The 10,400-nt window shown below is 50.9% G+C and overlaps 1 protein-coding gene across 1 annotated transcript in view; it reads right to left on the bottom strand.

The window, feature by feature from the left end:
* HDAC4 (histone deacetylase 4) overlaps positions 1 to 4,932 on the bottom strand; it is a 288,242-nt gene extending 283,310 nt beyond the window's left edge. Inside the window, exon 1 of the mRNA XM_044241969.1 lies at positions 4,812 to 4,932. The gene's annotated coding sequence lies outside the window, so the exon portion shown is untranslated. The remainder of the gene's footprint in view (positions 1 to 4,811) is intronic.
* Between the last annotated feature and the right edge of the window lie 5,468 nt (positions 4,933 to 10,400).

The raw sequence follows: 10,400 nt of genomic DNA on the forward strand, positions 1-10,400 counted from the left end.
CAAAAGGTATTTAATAAGTATTGCCTTTATAAATAATGTGGTGATACATTATTCATAACATGCCCCGTACATATCTGGGTATCTAAGTACCTATCATATTCTTTCCCAAGAATAAATCGTCCCAACGAGCAGAATTACTGGGATCAGAGAAACCACCATTTCAATTTTTGACACATAAAACTTTTCTGGAGAGTAATTAAGTAATTATGATTTGCTCTCTAGAGAACAAATAATAGTAACAGCCAACATTTAACATTGTGCTCATTACATGCCCCATTCTAAGTACTTGCCACATAATACTTTATTTTGATTTCACAGAAACTATGGAAGATAGGAACTGTGATCCCAACCAACAGGTGTTTGATCAAACAACCTTTGCTGATACCGTGGGCATAAATGAATACTTTCACCTGAAACCATCCAGTAATAAAGCTAAACTTTTTACATTAGCTCATGTGATTTGTATTATTTATGGGCTTTACTCAACTTACAATAGGGATGTTCACCCTTTTCTTATTGGCTTGCAAAAGCTCTTTACATATTATCTATTAGGCTCATATAGGCACGTCTTGTTATAGACTTCTCTCATTGTCTCTGAACCTCATTTACGGAATCTTCTGCCAAAATGAACTGTCTTTAATTTTTATGCTGTTAAATCTGTCAGTATTTTATCTTTAAGGTTTCCGGCTTGGTGTGACAGTAAGAATAGATTAAATTGGTAGTTTTTCAAAGTTTTTGGTCCTTAGTATGCTTTCTTCCAACAAGATCTTCCAAGGCAATCCTGCAGACAAAATAGGGAAGGCCAAAGTGCTTTGGTTGAAATGGACGTGGAGCCCAAATTGCCCTCCACCATCCTTGCCAACCCTCAGACAGGCTCAGAAGGTCCAAGCACAGATGCAATGACCAGCAGCTGACACAGTTGTTAAGATCCCTTCCAGTCCTACAATGCCACACACATGACAGCAGACAACTTGAGAAAACCTGAATTACTTCCCAGACCCCTCTGAACCCAAAAGATCTTCCCAACAGACATCTTCTCTTTTTCTTTTTTTTTTTAAAGATTTTATTTATTTGTCAGAGAGAGAGAGCGAGCACAGGTAGACAGAATGGCAGGCAGAGGCAGAGGGAGAAGCAGGCTCCCTGCCAAGCAAGGAGCCCGATGTGGGACTCGATCCCAGGACGCTGGGATCATGACCTGAGCCGAAGGCAGCTGCTTAACCAACTGAGCCACCCAGGCGTCCCCCAACAGACATCTTCTCAAAGAGGCTAAGCTCTTCGAAACGCCTCAGCAACACTGAACTTGAGCTTGCAGAGGCCAGGAAGAAAGAGAGGGAGAATCAGCATCTGGGACTTGATACAGCCAGGAGTACCAGATGCTCCATTTCCACTTCTCTCTTTGGTTCCTCCTCTGCAAAACAGGCCCAGTGGCAACTGCTTCAAAAGGCCCTGGGAGAGGGAAATGGGATGCACACAGCCAAGTACTTAAAACAAAACGTGGTCCCAAGCAGGTGCTCACAAAACATTAGCTACTGGTCTGTTAAAATCACTAGCTAGCGGTATGACCTGCTCACTAGGAGACGTTCCAGTTTCCACACTGAGTGATGCAGACGGTGATCTGTCCCGATGTTACATGCACAATCACAGGAAGGTGACCCACGTAGGGCCCTGGACCTTCCCTCTGGCACATGAGGTAGGAGGCAGGTCAGAAAAGGCATACAACTGGCTGCAGATGCCACAGCCCAGCCTGCACCCCTAAACAGACCCCAGAAGAGAAAACTGATCTTCGGAAGAGAACTCACAGATCTTACTTTGGGACTTTTTTCCCCAAAAGGAACAGTCTGTAAACATATGCTGTCAAGATCTGTTAAAATGCAGCATCAATTCTGCCATGGACTGACTTGAACCAGAAGATGCTACACCTTTCTCTGAGGTCAAGATCAGTGGCCCCAAACCCCCTAACACCCCAGCACATGCTGACTGTCTGAGATGAAAACAAAACTCCTTCCCAAACTTGATGCCTGCCCCTCCCACCCCAGGATCAATGGGGAGCTGCTCCCGAGGGAGCAGGGACTCACACCCTGGCAAGAAGAGCAAGGGCTGGGGCCCAGCTTCACAGGCTGCAGAGCAAGGGCAAAATCTGAAGCTCACACACACACACACACACACACAGGCTGGACCGGGCCCCTAGCTCCAGCTGCAGTCATCGATTCTGGTCCAGGAACGCAAGCCTGGCCACAGCCTGTCGCCCGCGGCCTCCCAGCGCAGCAGTTGTCTCCCGTTCCCTGCGTTCCACCCCCCGGCCCCCCTTCCCGGCTCCCTACATCAGGTATTAATCTATTACTCAGGGAAGCTTCTGAGCGATGAAAGCCCAGCCGTTTTCAATAGAGAACGGTATGGCTGGATTCTACAGGAGTGATGAAATGTTTCTTCTGCTCTGGCAATTAAGACGGCACAAAGTCGCCTTTCCTCTGGTGCCACCCCCAACATCAAAGGATGAGAAATTCAAAGCCATTCATGCTGCATTGAAACCTCACAATGAAGCTGGGAAATGGAAGTCGATTACTGGGCATAAATATGCAGTAGTTAAAAGGAAAGAGTTATAACGAAATTAAACTGCAGCAACCCCACAATGTGTGGAAACTTCCAGAACTGGAGTTCCCCTGGTACACATCAAGAGAGACAGCCTTATAAAGCAGGTTTCTGACCGCTGAAAGTCAAGATCAGCCACTCCAACGGCACATGGCCAGGGTGCCATGCCACTCTGTCGACCTTGCTACAGCAACAGCCCCCAAGGCCTCTGAGAACATGGCATGTGGACAGTTTGATTTTGCAGGGCTTGGAAGCTGCTGACCACAGAACATTCTGGCTCGGGGCTGCTGTGGCCACATCTGTCCTTGCTCCCCAGGCCATCCAGGCTGACCGGAGTCCACAGTCATCCGCTCGCCACCCCCCACACCCCCAGCCCCAGGGGCTCCCCCAGAGGCTCCCCCAGAGGCTCTCCTGCTGCCCGCTTGCCGGAGAATGCAACTAACCCTAAAGAGGGCAGTGTTCCATCTGCCTGCTGCATTAATCCCGCTCCTCTTCTGACTACCGCTCTCTTTAGGATGGTATTTGATCTTTAAAATAAAAGCCCAGAACCCAGAAAGCTATAGAAGTCTTACAATGTGTCAGGGTGTGTGGTTTTTAAGGCAGGAAAATACTTGCCTCCCACACAAATGTGAATTCTGGGGAAAGATGCCACAGATCCAAGGGAGTAGAATATCTGGGAAAGCTTGATCAGTCTTAAAAATAGATAATTGAACACAGATTTTAGAATTCTCAGGAGCTACCTGAAAAAAAAAATTAAATCTCGCCTATTTTTGATATCCAAAACTCCATTCTGATGAAACTTCTAACAGGGTGGCATTTTGCATTTCCAATTATAATAGAGTAATTGTGTTGCCATAGTTACTGCAAAATTCTGCAATAACTTTTGTTGCTTTGTAATTGCTGGAGTGTATATTCGTGTACAAGCAGCTGAGTTTTCCTGATTCAATGCCTCTCCTTCCTCTCCCTGATCGTCACCAACCACCACCTTCCCAGGCTCGATTCTGAAACCACATCAGTTTCGTAGAAACATCCCTAACCTAATGCGCGGAATTATCACAGGCAATTAAAACTCCAGGCAACCACGATCGTATTACAAAAGAAAAAGTGAAACCAGGCCAAGGTGCAAACCCACCAGCATTCCCCGAATCTTGCTGGGCTGGCGCTGGGTGAGGGCTGTTTACATGTTTACTCCCAGGCCTTCCATGCTTAGGTGGTTTGTGGGAAATAAACAGAAAAGCCTGAGTAGAGAAAAGAGAGAAAGCAAAGTAACTGCCCAGGCCCCTTCCTCCCTCACCCAGGGCAGGCAGCGCGGCTCACAGCAAGCAATTAGGCAGGTCTCTACAGTAATGCAATTAAGATTTAGTTAAGAAAGTCATTAGTTTTAAAATAACTTAAGTTTAATTTCTGCAACGCTTTATTTGAAAATTGTGTCACAGCAGGTCAATTTACAACATGCAATAAAGAAAACACTCATATCAGCTGCTGCAAGTTATTACAAATTTTTGATGTGCATTAAATGAGTACACTGGGTTCCACCCCCGGCCTTTCCAACTGATACGCGCGGTCTCGTGCTGTAACAGTGTCAAATATTCCAACGTTAAATGTAAATACGAGATAATTTGCTTACAGTCCCGTGGTGTGCTTTTGCAATGTCGGGAAACGCGGCTCCCACTGTCTGGGCAGGACGGGGCCACATCTCCGCCTGTGAAAAGCCTGGGGGCACCCAGCCGGGGGCGCGGGCAGCACCCCCACCCCTCCCGTCACGGACCGGGGCACCCGCGCCGCGAGCCCCGGGCAGGGACGTTTTTCTGCAAACTCACAGCCCTGGACAAAGTTACATAAACGGCGCCCGCCCGGCTCTGGGCGCCCCCCGGCCCACCTGCCGAGGGCTCGGCCTGGGCGGGCGCCGGGCGCGTGCTCCCCCCTCCCCCCAGGCCAGCCGGCCGTCCGGGCCCGGCCTCAGCCGCCGGGCTGCAGCGAAGGGTGCAGGACGGGCTCGGGCTCCCGCTCCGGAAACCCACGGGCTGGGCGCCACGCGCGGCCTTGCGCACGGGCCGGGGCCGGGGCGCGGACCCGGGCGTCCACCTGCCGGGCCCGCGACGGCGGGTGGGGGGGGGGGTGTTGATGGGGGGGCGTGGGGCCGACGGCCTGCGGGCGGGGGCGGGGGCGGGCGGGGGGCGGACAATGGCCCGCGGGCCGGGGCCGGGCCGGGGTGCGCTTACCGCGGCGGCGGGGCGGGCGCTCTAGCCCCGCGCGGGCGCTCCGAGCCGCATCTCCTCAGCCTGCGCCGCCACCACCACCGCCGGCGGCGGGCGGGCGGGAGCTCGGGCGGCGGCGACAGCGGGGACGCGGCCGCGGCGCGCCGGGCCCAGGCTGCTGAGGCGGCGGCGCGGGCGGGCGGGCGCGCGGGCTCGGGCGCGGGCGGCGGCGGGGACGGTGCTCCGCGGCGGCGGCCCCACAACCTCCCCTCCTCATTCACAAAAAATTGACCCACGTTGAACCATGATGCCGCTCCCCCCTCCAGCACGGAGCTGGACGCTGATAGGCCACGCCTGACGCCCGTCAGCCGCCTCGGCCCCGCCCCCCAGGCGGCGGCTCGGTAGCCATTGGCTGCACCAGCCTTGCATCACCTCCCCTCTCGGGCCCCTCCCCCCTGTCCGATTTCTAACGAAGAGCTCGTCAATTACGGCTCGGCCCCGCCCTCGGGCCGCCCTCCCCGGCCGCCCGGCCGTCCTTCCATTGGCCCACTGGGTCCCCGAGTACCGCCCCGTGTGCTCCCGCCCCTCGTCCCACGGCCACCAACCGCCAGGCCAGACGCCCTACAAAAGTCAGGGATGCTCCACCTCTGCCCGCCTCCCAGCACAGGTCCTGGTCCCCATTGGCTGCCCGAGATGCCAATCCTAGGGGGCGGGGTTATCAAAGGACGCTCCAGGCGCCAGCCGCTGGGCGCTTAGCGGTTGAGAAAGCGCAGGGAGTCGAGCGGGTTGTGATTGTAAACGTGGGCCCTCGCCCTGGCGAGCTCCACTTAGCAGTCCCGGAGAACTGTTGTGCGCCGTTCTGGTGGTCAGGATCGCGTGCCTGATCGCCTAGCGGGCGCACACTTGTGCTCAGGCTGAGGCAGGGGGCCGCTGGGGCCTTGCCGCAGCCTCCATCTTGGCTACTGGCAGCGGTCACGTGGTGCGGCGTGCTCCCGGGGACGCAGGGGCGGCTCAGAGGACGAGTGCGCAGGCGCGGCGGGCCCCGCCCTGCCCCGCGGCGGGAACGCGGCCTCCGAGGCAGGGGGCACGGGCTGGCGGGCCTGTCCGGGGGAGGGGGGTGGGCCCACCGCGCCTGCGCCGCCGGCGAGTCTTGGGGCGAGCGCTAGTCACCGTCGACCCGTCGGCGCTTGGGGTGCTTTGGGCCATGTGGAGTGGCCGTTCGAGTCCCGCCGGGCCTTGGACGCCCCGCGGGCTGTCGGTCCGCGGGCGCGCAGGGGCCCCGGCCCCGACCCCCGACCTGCTTCTGTCTTAGCAGCGGCCGCGGCACGCTTGCTGCTCTCGCGTCACGGGTGTCGCCCGGAGGGAGGGAGGACCTGCGACAGGTGTGCGGGGGTGGGGGGGAGGCCGCTGGCCTGGCGTGCGCACGTGCGTGCGGGCGGCGCAGCGGCGGCCCGAGCCGCTCGCTCTCGGAGGCGGCTGGGTGTCGCGCTTCCTCGGGTGAAGGTGCGGACGCTTAGTTCGCGTCCCTAAAACTTTGTACCTGGCCGGGTACTTTGAAACCTGTCCAGGTGTGTCAGAACCCAAACTGGGGACGCCAAAAACTTGGCATCTCGAATTTCGTTCAATATGTTGTCCCGTCACTAAACCAGCTTCTTTCCTAGAAAGCAGAATCTAGAGAGATCATTTAGCTGAATCCAAGGTGTTTGGGTGTTTTTGTTTTTTTCCCTCGTGCCAAAATGTCCTCACTGGCCAGGCTCTGCCGACAGGAACTTGGACCCTGGCATTATTCTGAAGTGCACGGAAGATAAACACGGGCGGGTCCCGTGCAAAAGGAACGTCCCCCCAGCTTGAGACCACTGTCGTGACTGAGAAAAATCTACGGAGAAGTTGGGGGCGGTGATTAGGTCCTCGGAAATCACCTGCTGGGTGAGGGGAGGGGCTGCCCTCCGTTTCCAGCATCACATCACCTAACAAGGCTGATACCCTTCACTCATCCACTGAAATCTCAACCTTTCCAAGTTTTATGGCCCAGATGCTTTTTCTGGAGATAAAATTAGCTTTTCTGGTGTTCTTTTATTTGTGGTATTAAGGAACTTAGGGATGGGGGGGTGGAGAATCTGTCAACTCCCCCGAACTTAAAATCAGAAAACAGGTCAGTTTGATCATTAGTCTTAGGATAATCCTGGAGACGACAGATCGGGTATCTGTGACAAAGCCGGCCTGGGGGAGTGCTGGCGGAGATGTATTTGCTCATCTTAAGGGCCTTTCCTTTTGGAAATGAGCAGAAATTCGTTTTAATGCTGTTCTTGATCATTGACACCCAGAGGGAAAACTGTAGCTATGTCAGTAAAAATTGAATTTTCAAAGTGAAAGGGCACAATTTTACAATATTTTAAATATATTGAAATAAGTAATGATTAGAAAACCTTGGGCATTCGAAGTAGAAATGCCTATTCTTAAATAGCTTAACTTTGAAGCAAATGAATGGTGAATTGCAGAATTTTAAAACAAAAGACATAGCTGAAGAAAATTACTAGTGATCTGGCTGATGACAGAAGAGGTACATTTATCAAATGTTCATATAAGGGAAGACAGAATCTAGGGAGGAGTGAGATTCAGACGATAAAAATTAAGTTACAGAGTTTCATGAATTATAGAGTATACAATAATCAGAAAATGCTGGGGAAATGCATATGTCTAGTAAATTAATTTTACAAATACAAAATAAGAGAGATGTGCCTGGAGAAACAGTCCCATGGAAGAGTTATGGGGTCTAATCAGGGGCAAGATTAATAAAAAGGTAGAATTGCATAAGGGATAAGTAGTCGTATTGTGATGTGGTGGTGAGCCTCACCTGCTGTTCTCAGAGCTCCTCTGAAGAGTGAGGCAAGAACCCCACTCACCTTTTCCAGAGAAGAACATGGGAGCCTGAGCAGCTGGGTCTGCTCTTGGTCTCTGAGGGCATGTCTGCCTGAAGGAGATGGCCAATGAGAAGGATTAGGACAGTAGATGTGTGCACAGAGAGGAAGGTCTCTAACACTGAACCCAAGGGGACAGGTGGGGTTCCAGGCAACATCCACTTGGGGCTTCAGATGAAGGTGTTTTATAGAGAGTCCCAAACTCCAGAGGGTTTTGTCTCAGAAAGAAAATGAATCCCAGTGTTAAGGAAACAAATCTTTCAATCAAAAATAAAAACAGCCCCAAAGAGTCATATAAAAAAGAAAAAATCTGGAAGTTCAATAGAGTGGCCAATTATAAATATTAAAAAAAAAAATCCAGTAGCTTTCAGATGTATGTTCAATCAATGATTATAAATGCTACTATTTATCGAGTTTTGCTATGTGGCAGGCATTGTGGTTAGCACTTTATATGCATTAGAAAAACATGATGGAAAATTTCCAATCACATTAGCAAAGAACATTTTAAATACCTACATGTAACATTAAACCCCAGTGGAACATCATGGGACTTGACAAATGGTGGAACCTTTAGCTTGGAAGAATAAACATTTGAGGACAATCCAAAAAAAAAAAAAAAAAGGTAGAGTAATGGGGGGGGAAGTGGTCCCAGAAAACAGAACCTATTATCAAGGCTCCATAATGGAAATAACGTACTGGCCAAGATCAAAGGAAAGTCCCAGAAAGTAAAGCAGCAAACCCAAGCTAAGATGCGGCTGGCACATGCGTGGTCTGTTTGTCCCAGCTCCTCCTCCCTGGGGGAAGCTTCCCAGGCTGGAAAATGCGTGCATCACGGCAGTTGGCTAGCATTTGGAACATCATCGCCATGAGGATTTAAAACCTATAAAGGCGGCTTTTCCAATCAGGGAGAAAGCAGTGTGGTAAGGGCACCTGCTAATCGTCAGAAGAAAAGAGTATAGAAGCTGGATTCATACCGCATCAGATAAAGATTTAAGTATTGAAGAGGAAAAGCCAGGAAAGTACTAAGAAAAATCTGTTAGTGGACAGATTAGATGACAGAAGGAATACCACCAACAGTTGCACAGGGAAATACTAATAAATTTGAATATGTTGCAGTTAAAATGTGAGGTCTCATCAGCAAAGAAAGGTAAGTTTCCAAGGTGGCACATTCATACAAGGGACTATTACCCAATGATAAAAGAGAATGAACTGCTAAGACAGAGGAACGAACATCAAAAATACCGTAAGAGTCCCATACAAAAGACCATCTACTATATGACTCCATTAATATGAGATTCAGGCACCACCCTAAAGGATCTGTGGGGTTAGGAATCAGAAGTCTGGTTCTCTCTGGTGGTGTGGGTGGGGAAAATCCGGCAAGAAGAACTTCTCAGGCTCAGGAGGTGATATACGTCTTTATGGGGGTGGAAAGTGCACTGGAGTAAACAGGTGTCAGAACTCATGGAATTGGAGAGTTGTGCCTTTCTTGGAGAGATTTTTACCTCAAGAGAAAGAAATAGTGGAGGCAGCAGCTGCCCCATTTGCAGGGGCGGAGGGCGGGCAGGGGCGGAACCTCCCGGTGGATCCAAAACATAAATAAATGTGAAAGATGAATGACTGGAGCCTAGTATTTACATCCCGTTGCATAAAGGCTTCATCTCCTTCCCAGTGAGAGGGCTTTCAAGCTGACACGAAGCGAGCACCGCGGAAGCAGAGACAAGAACAGCACACACAATAGGAGAGATGCCCAGTAAACATGACTGAACGTTCTGTTCCCTAATAATAAAGGAAATAGAACAGTTTATTTGATAAGAGCATATGCAGAGAAATAAACACTATTACACACTAACAGTGAGCGTCAAACCTTGCAGGCAGCCCCTTGAGCAGACACACACAGAAAACCTGAAAGTTTCCCATGTTCTTTCACCCACCAATTTCACTTCCAGAACTTCATCCTAGTGGAATAAATATCAATGCTGATAAAGATTTAGTTAAAAAGATTCACAGCACAATGATTGCAAGATACAACCCTTTGTGTAGCCATACAGACGTATGAATCTCTATCTCTCTCCAAGTTTCCAAAGATAGGAGAGTTAATATCATGGAAAGAAACCCACATTGGAGTTTTAAGTGAAAAGGAAGGCTATAGGACGTCATTACAGCATAGCTCAGTCTTTATAAATGAAAACATTTATAGTCGTAAAAAGACAGGAAGGAGCCCATCAGGATGTTCTCAGTGTTTCCTTCTCAGTGTGCAGGGTCTGAGACATCTTTCCTTGTTCTCTTCTTGCTCATCCCAGTTTTCTCAATTCCCCTGGGAGCATGGTTTACTTTTGAATGAAAGACAAATCTCTGAAAGGATCTGAAGTGAACTAAGGAAGCTGTGGGGCACATAGCTGAGGGGGTCAGGGGGCCGGTCACTGACATGCAGGGCCCTAGGGCAGGGGGGAGGAGCTCTGCCAAGGTCAGATGGAGGCAGCAGAGACCGGTCAGGGTAGGAAAGGGGGAGCAGCCGGTAGGAAGCTCAGTGGGCTCCTGCCCCAGGTTCTGGGCCTAGAGCCTCAGTGAGGTGGAGCTGACCTTGACTGGGCAGAAAGTCAAGGGCTACCAAAGATGACGGTCTTGTTTGTTTTGTTTTCATCTGTTCTGTTTTTTTGAGATAAAATGTTGAGGTCATCACCATATGGGAAGGAGC

This window comes from Neovison vison, chromosome 3 (genome assembly GCF_020171115.1).
Source record: "Neovison vison isolate M4711 chromosome 3, ASM_NN_V1, whole genome shotgun sequence".
In the NCBI taxonomy this organism is placed as follows: Eukaryota; Metazoa; Chordata; class Mammalia; order Carnivora; family Mustelidae; genus Neogale; species Neogale vison.